Raw genomic sequence first — 12589 nt, forward strand, 5'->3', positions numbered from 1 at the left:
ATCCTATGAATCTGGACAGAATTTAATCTCCTCCCACCTCAGGTCACTTTTCCTGGTGATGACTCAGTACAGACACTTGACAAATGTTATTGTGTCCAGCAGGGGAAGCAAAGTACAGATGGATTAGTCTCTAGCCCTGTGCTCTGCATGCAGGGTCATGACCAAGGTTGATGAGGATTTAAAACACTCACATGCCTCTCGCACAGAGAGTGGTCATAAGAAGCCAAGGCTGGGGATCAGAACAACCTGGTTTGGAATTACTGCTCTTGACTCCTACCACTTCTATAGCATATGGGCAGTTATCTACCTTTACTGAGATTCCATTTTCTCATCTATAAAATAGAATAATACTAAGTTTGTACCTTTACTTTGAAGTTTCAATGCCAAAAGTAACCAAAGCATTTAATACAGTGACAGACATGGTAAAGACTCTTTTAAAAGTGTGTTCTCAGTCGTGTCCAACTCTCTGCAGCCCCATGGACTGTAGTCTGCCAGGCTCCTCTGTCCTTGGGATTCTCCAGGCAAGACTACTGGAGTGGGTTGCCTTTTCCTCTTCCAGGGATCTTTCCAACCCAGGGATCGAACCTGCATCTCCTGCATCTTCCTGCATTGGCAAATGAACCTTTAAAAGTAGCTTGTAATTGTGTTGAGAAACATAAGGACTTCCCTGGTGGCTCAGATGGTAAAGTGTCAGTCTATAATGCGGGAGACCGGGGTTCAATCCCTGGGTCAGGAAGATCCTCTGGAGAAGGAAATGGCAACCCACTCCAGTACTCTCACCTGGAAAATCCCATGGACAGAGGAGCGTGGTAGGCTATAGTCCATGGGGTTGCAAAGAGTCGGACATGACTGAGTGACTTCACTTTCACTTAATGGTGTTGAGAAACGTAAGTCTTCTGATGCACAGTTCAGTATCTTGTACTCCAGACACTGCTACCTCCCTGATTCCTTGATTGCACTGTGGTGTGGAGGATGCTTCTGTAACTGCAGGAAAGATGACTGAGGAACGTTGGTTTGGAGTTCCACTTGGCAATCAACAGTAGACACTGGCAATTATGAAAATAAACCCTGGAGTTCAGATGATCTGTTTTTCTTGTGATATGACATGGGCCAATTCATAGACAACATCTATGAGCTTCTACTTTTTTGGTAAGGAAGTAATTCTTATCTCACAGGCTTTTGTAAGGATTAAATGAGGTGAAGACAAAACTGCCGGAAACCTGGCAAGACCTATTTCTTTGTGTCAGGGAAGAGTAGCTGTCGTTAGTATTTCTACCCATATCATTTCTTAACCTCTATTTGCCTTCCCTTGACTGCTGCAGGAAGACAATACTGTCTTTCAGGCTTATGCAAAACAAGGAACCAGTTTTCGGCCAGTTCTAAGGGGTGGCAGTAAGAGGATGCTGTGCAGAGTTCCCAGCTGCGGCACACTGGAGGTATCTGGTAGTGCATCCTGACCACTCCTCTCCATGGGCCTCTTAGTGCCTTCTCTAGACTTGTTCATCCCCGGGACCCTAAGGCCCTCCCTCCCAGGGAGGAACATTTTGTACCCCCATACCCCACAAAAAACGCCCTCAGCACGAAATCCTCTGGCATTTGTACTGTGGCATTTCAAGCCTCTGCCAGGTACTCCCTGGCATGTGGCTCTGATTGACAAGATTACTAATCCATTGTAATCATATTTTCATAATTAGTCCCTGTGAGGCTGGGCTGGCTGCTCTTGCCCAGGTAAACTCCTGCCTGCTGTTGATTGTTTTTGCCAACTGTCACCTCCCCAGGAGTGAGCTGGTGGACCAGCACTCACAGGTGTTCTTAAGAATTGCGTTTGTATAATCCCTATCTTCCCTTTTTGGTGCTTGGCTGCTGGGAATCTTCTCTTGATAAAAAGTTATAGTTAATGACTCCACACCTTAACAGATACCAAAAATGGCTTTAGTTTTTCTGTCTTCTGGATCGCACACTGCCCATTCCCCTTCTGTGGCTCCTTCCCTTCCATCCCCCTGGCCCGCCTCCCCCAGTCTCCCTGCGGCAAGGGCGAGGGCGAACTTCAAAGGCGTTTCTGAATAAAAGAACACACGGCGGGACATCAATTATTTACCAGGCAAAGTTTTGGCAGGCACAAGGGCCTTTCCCTGTTTGTCTTGCTGAAGCCACAGGAAGGGCGATTTTGAAGGTTGTGCCCTGTCCATTCACACTGACTGATTCAGCCGCTAAGGGTGGGTGAACCCGGGCCCCTTCCCCTGCACCCTGGCACTGATGGGATCAACAAGCAGTAACCACGGTGACGATTGCTCATCTCAGTAGAAAGTTAAAGGTGTTCTGTTCTTGATCTTGCTTAATCCTTGCAGCACCTTAGGAAGTAAACACTAGCCATTCTCTCCTTGTTAACAGATAGATGAGGACTCAAGGTACAGGAAAGTTGTCTTGCCCAGGGTCCTTCAGCCAGAAGGCAGCACAACTGGGACTTGAGCTGGGCATGTGTTCTCCAGAGCTGGTGGCTGTAACCACTGTGCTCCTTTCTGTGTTGACTGTGAGCTGGACATGCCAGGAACCTGGATGATCAGGAGGTGGTGGCAGTATCTTTGGAAAGAAGGGAATCAGAAATCTTCCTGGAGGAGTTCTTGAGGACAGGGCAGGTTCTTAGTCCTTTCTTTTGTAACTGGCAGTGTCACAGGAGAAAACTGCTGCAGGACTAGCTCGAGGATATGTGGTGCAGTCACTGGGCTCAGATGTACTGGTACCTACTGGGTGGATGTACATTCTCAGACTCGTCAGCCTATGGCTCTTGTGAGGTCATCTCCATAGCGACAACCAGTGCATCACTGGCTCCGACTCTCATCCACAAACCCCACCCAGCTGTTTCTTGGAATCACCAGCTTGTTTTATACGTGGCCCATCACCAGCTACCCAAGTCAACTTTACTCAGGCCATGGGAAGGAATTTTATAGGGTTCTGTTTGGTCCCTCTTAAGCTGTGAACATTTGCAGAGTCTTTACGGAATGCCAGGTACAGCTAAGGATTTTACATTTTCTCATTTAATGATCTGTTCACCTACTCTGGTTGGGCAAGCATCCTTATGCTCATTTCCTGGTGAAGAAACCGAGGCTTGGCAGAATCACAAAACTTGGCCAAGTAGACAACCAGTGGTAGAGCCACAATTTGAACCTAGAGGGAAGATCATACTGTTAGCTCCATTTTATTAAAATTAATTGTGTAAGTGTGTGTGAGATGGAAAGACAGCACACATGGGCACCAGCTTCATGGATTGATGGAAGGATCGCATCATCAGTGGAAGTATTGAACGTTTGCCTCTTCCTTTCTCAGTGGGGGCCTGTACCCATGATCTATGCCTAAAGCTTGCATTTTTTATTTTTACCTTTAAGTTTTTATTTTGTATTTGGGTATAGCCAGTTAGCAATGTTGTTACAGTTTCAGGTGAACAGTGAAGGGACTCAGTCATATATATACATGTATTCATTCTCCCCCAACCTCCCCTTCCATCCAGGCTGCCACATAACTCTGAGCAGAGTTCCCTGTGTTGTCCAGTAGGTCCTTATTGGTTACCATTTTAAATATAGCAGTGTGTACATGTCCATCCCAAACTCCCTATCAAAGCTCATTTTTCCCCCAATGACAAGAACTTTTATTTCTTTTTAATAAAGCTCTTGTTTTTAACAGTAACTTTTAGAAACCATTGTTAAAACTTTGAAGTCCTTGTTGAATTTGAACACTCTCAGTTGCGGTTGGCACCTGCCAATGTGAGTTGGTATGCCAACCTCAGGAGGGCTCATCTTTGTCTGGTTATGCACTCAGTGGGTTGCAAGTAAATTAAGAAAATCACACTGTAGATGGAAGAAAAACTGTTGGTTCCACATAGTGACCAAGGTCAAATTCCTCCAGAAGATCTCCTGAGTACATCTCAGGAGTACCTAGGAGACTGCCTATGCAAAGCCAATTGCAGTAGTGAATTTGCTTTGTTCAAAAAAATAGTTTTATCTTCTCAGCAGGGACCTCAGAGCTACAGCTCGAGGTGTTGGAGTTATTGAGTAGAACATGGGTATTAATATTTCTTGAATTTCCAAGTAGGGTGGTGAGCCCAGCAGTAACTGTTGAGGAAATTAGGGTAGACAGAGCCAGGTTCTTAGCCTGGTTTTGGTTTTGAATACAGCATCCACCTGGGACTAAGTTTAGAATATATCCTCAAACAAAATGATTTCCTTAACAGCTTCAAATGATCTGTTAATTCGGCCATAGAAATCGCGATGGCCTTCCCAAGCACCAAAAATGCCTCCTGAAATTGGGCTGTTTGCATCTGTAGGCTGCTTCAGCTGCGATCCAAGGGGAGGCAGTTAGTGGTAATTGCCTACATTGTGTTGCCTCTTGACACTCTCCTAACTCGCATAATTTGCTCCTGTGTATTTTGAGCTCTGAAGGTAAGAAGAAGTGCCTGAAGTGCTTGTAAATAAACCCTCATGTGTGTGCTTGTCTTCACAGTCCTCACTGATGTCCATCTTTTGCCATTACTGATTGTGACCTTAGTAAGAATGGAGCAAATTCAACAAAAGTTTATCATGAATCTATTATATTCCAGGCAGTATACTAACATCCAGAAGCCCTGGCCTTAGGAACTTTCCAGTGAGCGGGGGTTGGGGTGGGGGGGACACACATGATACAGATTGCTGAGGAAGAGGCTTTCTGTTGAGGTCCTGAAATGTGCAGACCCTCACTGTACATAAGCAGGAGTGTGTTCTCTGCCTGAAATGTCCTGTTCCCTTGCTAAGCTGCATATGGTTCAGTTCAGTTCAGTCACTTAGTTGTGTCCGACTCTTTGTGACCCCATGGACTGCAGCACGCCAGGCTTCCTGTCCATCACCAACTCCTGGAGCTTACTCAAACTCATGTCTGTTGAGTCAGTGATGCCATCCAACCATCCCATCCTCTGTGGTCCCCTTCTCCTCCTGCCTTCAATCTTTACCAGCATCAGGGTTTTTTCCAATGAGTTAGTTCTTAGCATCAGGTGGCCAAAGTATTGGAGTTTTAGCTTCAGCATCAGTCCTTCCAATGAATATTCGGGGTTGATTTCCTTTAGGATTGACTGGTTTGATCACCTTGCTGTCTAAGGGACTCTCAAGAGTCTTCTCCAACAGCATAGTTCAAAAGCATCAATTCTTTGGCTCTCAGCTTTCTTTATGGTCCAACTCTCACATCCATATGTGACCACTGGAGAAACCATAGCTTTGACTATCCAGACCTTTGTTGTTAAAGTAATGTCTCTTTTTAATATGCTGTCTAGGTTGGTCATAGCTTTTCTTCCAAGGAGCAATCATCTTTTAATTTCATGACTGCAGTCACCATCTGCAGTGATTTGGGAGCCCAAGAAAGTAAAGTCTCTCACTGTTTCCATTGTTTCCCCATCTATTTTTCATGAAGTCATGGGGCTGGATGCCATGATCTGTTTTTGAGTGTTGGGTTTTAAGCCAGCTTCTTCACTGTTCAGTCACATATACCTCTTAAACCCCCTTTTCATGCTTCTGTCTGCTCCAGGCTGCTCAGACCCAAGTCCTTGTCCAAGCCTGGGGGTTGGGTATGAGGTTGTGGATAGGCTCAAGGGTATCAAGATCATCAAGAGACATCATACTCCATTTCCCAAGCTTTTTCCTCTGGGTTTCCTCACACACAATTTTTATGGGCAATCCTAACTTTCACAGGCATGCCTAGAAGCTGGGCCTAAATTACAGTAAGTTCCCTAGGTACAAATGAGTTCAAATCTGAAGAGCACATTCTTAAGTTGAAAAATGTTAGCCTAGATACCTAGTTAATACAATCGGCCATATAATACTGTATGGTAATAGGTTTATAATACTTTTTACACAGTTAATATGTACATAAAAATAAACACACAAAATGAAATATTTTTAATCTTATAGTACAGTGCTTTGAGAAGTACAGCATTATAGTACAACAGCTGGCATTCAGGGGCTGGCACATACATTCACATCTTTGGAAGTTTGCAACTTGAAGGTTCTTATGTAGGGGACTTACTGAACTGTGTTTGGGTATCTGTATATCTATACACATAGACACGTATGTGTAAAACACATATATATAGACACACATACCGTATTTTCTCACTCTTCTAAGACAGAGTGAGAAGAGCTTCTTTTGTGAAAAAAGAATGAAAAAGGTACATCCCATGTTGAAGAAGCAAAATAACTATCCAGCTCAGTTGTCGATCTACCACAGAATTGCTTCTGGGTTCCAGAGGATTAGCGGAATACTGGTACCATGATTCTGGATGTATTGAAACTCCATCATGGAAGCATTATGAGTGAAATATGCCCTTCAAATGGATGGGCTGGAGTCTCACACAGGGGCGTGTCCCCCATTCTGTTCAGAATGCTCTTCCCCTCCCAGTTGAGGGAATTCCCTGCTGGTGCAATGGTTAAGACCTGGTACTTTCATTGCTGGAGCCTAGGTTTGATCCCTGGTTGGGGAACTAAGATCCCACATGCCACATAGTGAGGCCAAAAAATAAATTAGCACAATTGAATCCTGGTGCTGCTTAGCTCTGATTGTCACCTATTCTGAGAGCCTTTCCTTTTTCCCCAAACCAAAAACATTCCCCCATCCACTCTGCAATCTCTATTCTATTACCCCGTATCATTTTTTTTTTTTTGATAGCTATGAAGTGGCTTTATTCAGATTCAAAGAGAAGCACACTCCACAGACAGAGTGTGGGCCATCACAGAGGACAAGTCTGGCTGCCCTGTATTATTTTTAATGACCCTTATCATTATCTGGAATGACCTTATTTTATTCCTGCATTGATTCATCTCCTTTCTGTCTCCCACATGCTCCCCACCCCACACTAGAAAGAAAATGCTGTAGTGTTCTTTTCCTTTTTGTTTCTGCTACCTGAAATAATACATAGCACATGCATACATGCTAAGTTGCTGCCATCGTGTCTGACTCTCTGTGATCCTATGGAGTATATAGCCTGACAGGCTCCTTTGTCCATGGGATTCTCCAGGCAAGAATACTGGAGTGGGTTGCTATGCCCTCCTCCAGGAGATCTTCCTGACCCAGGGATCGAACCCACATCTCTTACATCTCCTGCATTGACAGGTAGGTTCTTTACCACTAGCACCACCTGGAAGCCCCACATAGCACATAGTTAGGGCTTAATAAGTATTTGTTGAATGAATAAGTGAATGAATGGCTTCTATGTCCCCAGCCATAATTTGGTTTTAGGTGACTGAGGGTAATAGACATACAATATCTGTCCCCTTAGACCAGACTCTTCCTTTTTGGGAGAAAACGATCACCTTATTTAGGACGGGATATACATTGACATCACATTCTATAGTGCAGAGTCAGGCCTCCAGGCCTGAAGAACTTACAGTCTGGCAAACTGGCCGGGACTATTTAATAGCTGTTTTAGCTGCACTGATTCTTGAGCTGGGGAAACGCTGGCCATTGTACTCCTCATCTGCTGCTTGGTGAGTAGCGATGCTGGCAGAAATGCCTTGGGAGATCTCTGACTGCTTTCTAGGAGACAGGGGCTGAATTTCCTGCGGGCAGAAGCTTGTGTGAGGGGGCTATGAATCCGGGGGTGGGCAGGGGGACTCTGTTCTCAGCTGGAACCTTGGCAGCCCCTGTGCACGTGACGGGCGAACAAGTCACCAAGGCAGCTGTGTCTAACTGTCAGAACCAAAAGTGTGTCCTTGTACACTTGAAGGTGTAAATTCTTTTTCGCCTTCCCTGCTTGTTTTTCTCCTGTTCACTGATCAAATTTTTAGTTCAGACTCTCAGCCATGCTGCCTTGCAGACAGTCTGAAGTCACATTACAAACTAAAACTAGACATATTTTGCCCTTGTATGAAAATCAGATGAAATGGTTAACTTCTCTTAAGTAACAGAGCAGAAAATAATTCCTGTGCACCTGATCACTTACAGCAGGGGTCCCCACCCTCTGGGCCACAGACTGGTACTATGTTAGGAACCAGGCTGCACAGATGGAGGTGAGTGGTGGACGAGTGAGCTGGATGAGCGAGCAAAAGCTTCATCCCCTCCCCATCACTCACCCGTCACCCCTAAATGAGACTGTCTAGTTGCTGGAAAACAAATTCAGGGCTTCCACTGATTCTGCGTTATGGTGAGTTGTTTAGTTACTTTATTATATCTCACAATGTAATAATAGAAAAAAGTGCACAGTAAATGTAATGTGTTTGAATCATCCTGAAACTATCCCCCCTGCTCTCCTGATCCTGGAAAAATTGTCTTCCATGAAACTGGTCCCTAATGACAAAAAGGTCGGGGACTGCTGACTTACGTAGACATCCCATATCCATTATTGTGATAAATTCTTAGAAAAACTCTGAAGCACCCATAGTGATCTTGTAACAGGTCGCAGCCCAGCACAACACTTAGATGTGGCCATTGCTGTGTGCCATTACCTCAGCAATTTGGCCAGTGTAGGGAGTCCTCTAAATGTTTTCTCATTATTTGCCTGTGCCTTTAAAATGTCTTACAGAATTAAAACACAAGAATTACACATTCGTAGTGGATCACCATCTAAAACTATATTCTGAGTCCGAGAAGACAGCTGGGGCATAATAAAAATAATTCTGGTCATAGAATCTCATTGCCCGTGTTTCAGGGTCCAGCCCTGCCCTTTTTCTAGTGGCCTACCTTGGAAAATCATCCTCTCTGAATCTCACCGTCCTCATCCACATGTGAGTGTGTGCTCAATCGTGTCCGACTCTTTGTGACCCCACGGACTGTAGCCAGCCAGGTTTCTCTGACCAGCCAGTGGTTACCAGGGGACTGTTAGTAGTCATGTTCAGCCACTAGTTGGCATCGTAGTGGGCCCCTCCCCCAAGCGACCAACTGTCAACTAGTGACCAGTTAGTGGTCCTGTGGGAGAAGGCGATGGCACCCCACTCCAGTACTCTTGCCTGGAAAATCCCATGGATGGAGGAGCCTGGTAGGCTGCAGTCCATGGGGTCATGAAGAATCGGACACGACTGAGCGACTTCACTTTCACTTTTCATGCATTGGAGAAGGAAATGACAACCCACTCCAGTGTTCTTGCCTGGAGAATCCCAGGGATGGGGGAGCCTGGTGGGCTGCCGTCTGTGGGGTCGCACAGAGCCGGACACAACTGAAGCGACTTAGCAGTGGTCCTCTTCAGCCGTTGGTTGGCGTTGCAGTGGGATCCTCCCCTAAGTGACCAACTGTCAATGAGCGACTGTTAGTGGTCCATTCAGCAAACAGTTGGCAGAATGGTGGTTGTCAGACTGAGAATGAGCTAAGAGGTGAATCCTGGCCTTCTCTCTGGGGGCCATGGATCAGTGGGTGAAATGGGGGGCCTGGCTGGGGGCTGTGTCCTGCAGGGCTCCATGACCCTCACCAGGGCTACCCTCTGGCCTTGGCTCAGGCCTTGAGGTGGCGGTGAATCTCTCCCCAGTCCCTGCCTCTGTGACCTAATGGCAGTGGCCGTCTTCCTGAGATATAGTCTGAAGGACCTGCCCCCGCTGTATGGGTGGCCTGAGGAGCCTGAGAGCCAGCTGGATCCTGGGCGCCTGGCTCCTTCAGTGATGACAGCTGGGCAGGGTCTGAGGACCTAGTGCTGAGGGCGCTGCCAACTGATCTCTGCCTCCTCTGAGCCAGGACTGGGACCTCGGAGAGTGAAAGTTGTGCCTTGTGACATTCCCTTCCTTGTAACCGTGAATAGCACTTGTTTGGTGGAGATTTATAGGAGCATTGTTACCTGACCATGATCTGACTTTAAGAACAAAGGATCTGACACCAAAAAGTTCACAATAAGTAATCATGCCTTTCCCTCACCTTTCCTAGATAAGGGGTTTGCCAAAAGCTTTTGTGGAGTTTGGGATTTCTAAGGCATGAGTCCCCCATCTCCTTGCACGGCCCTCAATAAACCGTTCTCTGTTCCAAACTCTGGTGTTTTGGTATTGTTTGGCTTCATGGGCACTGGTCACACAAGCTTGTGTTTCAGTTAGTAAGCTCTTTTTATCTTCATCTTAAGTCTGCCATTGCAGGAGATGTGGGTTCCATCCCTGGGTTGGGAAATCCCCTGGAGTAGGAAATGGAAACCCACTCCAGTATTCTTGCATGGGAAATCCCATGGATAGAGAAACCTGGCTGGCTACAGTCCGTGGGGTCACAAAGAGTCCGACACGATTGAGCACACACTCACATGTGGATGAGGATGGTGAGATTCAGAGAGGATGATTTTCCAAGGTAGGTCACTAGAAAAGGGGCAGGGCTGGACCTTGAAACCCTGGCAATGAGATTCTATGACCAGAATTATTTTTATTATGCCCCAGCTGTCTTCTCGGACTCAGAATATAGTTTTAGATGGTGGTCCACTACGAATGTGTAATTCTTGTGTTTTGATTCTGTAAGACATTTTAAAGGCCCAGGCAAATAATGAGAAAACATTTAGAGGACTCCCTAAACTGGCCATGCAGCAACTCGTGTGTGTGATTGCTTCTGGGTAGGTGTCGAGGATCAATTCTGCAGAGAAGTTTTCAGGTTCAGGAAAATGAAGTAAAAGTTTTTTTTGGTACTATAATTCTCAGTAGGCCCCAGGCTTGAATATCTTTACCATTTCCTTCCTAAAATGTTTCATCCTGTCCACTGCTAATTTTATAATGGAATTATATATGTGATAACTACCTTTGAGCATTGAACAGTTCCACAGTTCCATTTATATTCCAAAACTCTTCAACTATATAAAGCTTTTATTACCCCGAGGAAAACTTATTACAGTCTGTATCTTTGTGACTAGTGCTCTGTGTGTGTGTGTGTGTGTGTGTGTGTGTGTGTGTGAGACAGAGAGAGAGAGAGAGAAAACATGTAGTGGTCATTATGCGTAAGGCTGTGCAAGATTCTTGTTGAGGCAAATGTTAGGCACAGTACCTACCTTCAAGGAGACTGTGTTCTAGTTGAAGCATTATTAGAAGATGAATAACAGTAATGCAGGATAGGGTAAGTTGTTTAGTAGAAGCTTTGCCAGGACCACCTGGGCTTCATGAGAGACTTTAGCCTCATATTTGATGGGGCAGGGAGTTTTTGAAATGGGAGTTTTGAAATGAAATATACGAAAAGGGGTATATTTACACAGTCAGATACAGGAAGGATATCCTAAGCAGAGAGAATTAAGTTAACAAAGGTGAAGAGTCATGAGAACAAACAGACTTATTTAGAGAATAGTATATTAGTTTGATTAGAATTTAGACTCTTCCTAGAATAGTGTTTCATATACTAAAAAAAAAAGGTACTGTTTAGCAGTGGACCTCAGTCTATTCCACCCACCCACACCTATTCGAAGGGACTCCATCAATCCACATGTACACATGCGTAGTAGCTTTCAGTGTTGCATGGAAGCTAAGCAGCTTATGGAATACTGAATCAGTGTCCTTCAGAATCTCTTTAGTGGTGTTAATTATAGCTTATTTTGGTCCCCTTACCTGCTTAGTAGATTCCTGTAAAGATGTTAAGTGAAAGTGAAGTCGCTCAGTCGTGTCCGACTCTTTGTGACCTGTGGACTATAGCCCACAAAGCTCCTTCATTAAGTCATAGCTAAAACAGTTATCTATGGAATTGATCAAAATTAGCTCGTGAGATTTTCAGATCAGTTTATGGTCCACTGGGGGATTTGGGGGACTCATCAATAGTCCATGGATCAAATTTTGAAAAACAGTAGCTGAAAGGGATGATGGATGATAAAGCAAATGATGCTATGATGTAGAGATTCTTTCAGGCCAAAATGAAGGGTTGTACTTAATTGCCATTGAGGGTATTTGAATAGAGGAGTAGAGTTGAGGTTTTATTACAAGAAAGAAACAGTGCTTTGAAAGGATTGGAGAAGGGAGAGTTTGCAGTATAGATAATCAGGTAAGAGAGGTGATGCCTAGAGGTGTGGAAGGGGAAACAGATGATAGTGAACTTGCAGAGACAGAATTGACAACTTGACAGGTTGATGGGAAAAGATAGAAGGCTTGGCTAGTATGACTGGATACATTATGAAAATGGTGCCAGGAACACAAACTGGAAAGTTAGGTGTTAAAGCTCTTTCACTAGGGAAAACAATGAATTAAAACAATTGCTGAGAAATTGGGAATGTAAAAAAGAATTGTAGAAACTTCTGGGATATAGGTGGTGAATCACATGTGAATAGTGTTTTCCAACCAAAATCTTTGTCATAGGATATTGGTTAACATTAACGGACTGATGTCATAGAGCCACTCAGTTCCTTTACTGAGATGGACATGATTCATAGGAGGTACTAAGGGTATCCAAGTATCTAGTTGGGGCTTCACAGGTGATGCTAGTGGTAAAGAACCTGCCTGCAAATGCAGGAGAGGTAAGAGACCCAGTATCGATCCCTGAGTTGGCACGATCCCTTGGAGGAGGAAATGGCAACCCAGTCCAATATTCTTGCCTGGAGAATTCCATGGACAGAAGAGCCTGGAGGGCTACAGTCCACAGGGTCACAAAGAGTCAGATACAACAGAGGCAACTTAGCATGTAGCATGCATAAGGGTATCCAAAGTTGAGACAT

At 44.8% G+C, this 12589-nt stretch overlaps 1 long non-coding RNA gene across 1 annotated transcript; it reads right to left on the reverse strand.

Moving 5' to 3' along the window:
• Positions 1-323: 323 nt before the first annotated feature.
• Positions 324-9000, reverse strand: LOC133251537 (uncharacterized). Its single transcript, XR_009737673.1, has 2 exons — positions 8692-9000; positions 324-3165 (listed from the first exon to the last, which is right to left on the reverse strand). It is a non-coding gene; the product is annotated as an uncharacterized LOC133251537 (long non-coding RNA).
• Between the last annotated feature and the right edge of the window lie 3589 nt (positions 9001-12589).

Source organism: Bos javanicus, chromosome 7 (genome assembly GCF_032452875.1).
Source record: "Bos javanicus breed banteng chromosome 7, ARS-OSU_banteng_1.0, whole genome shotgun sequence".
NCBI lineage: Eukaryota > Metazoa > Chordata > Mammalia > Artiodactyla > Bovidae > Bos > Bos javanicus.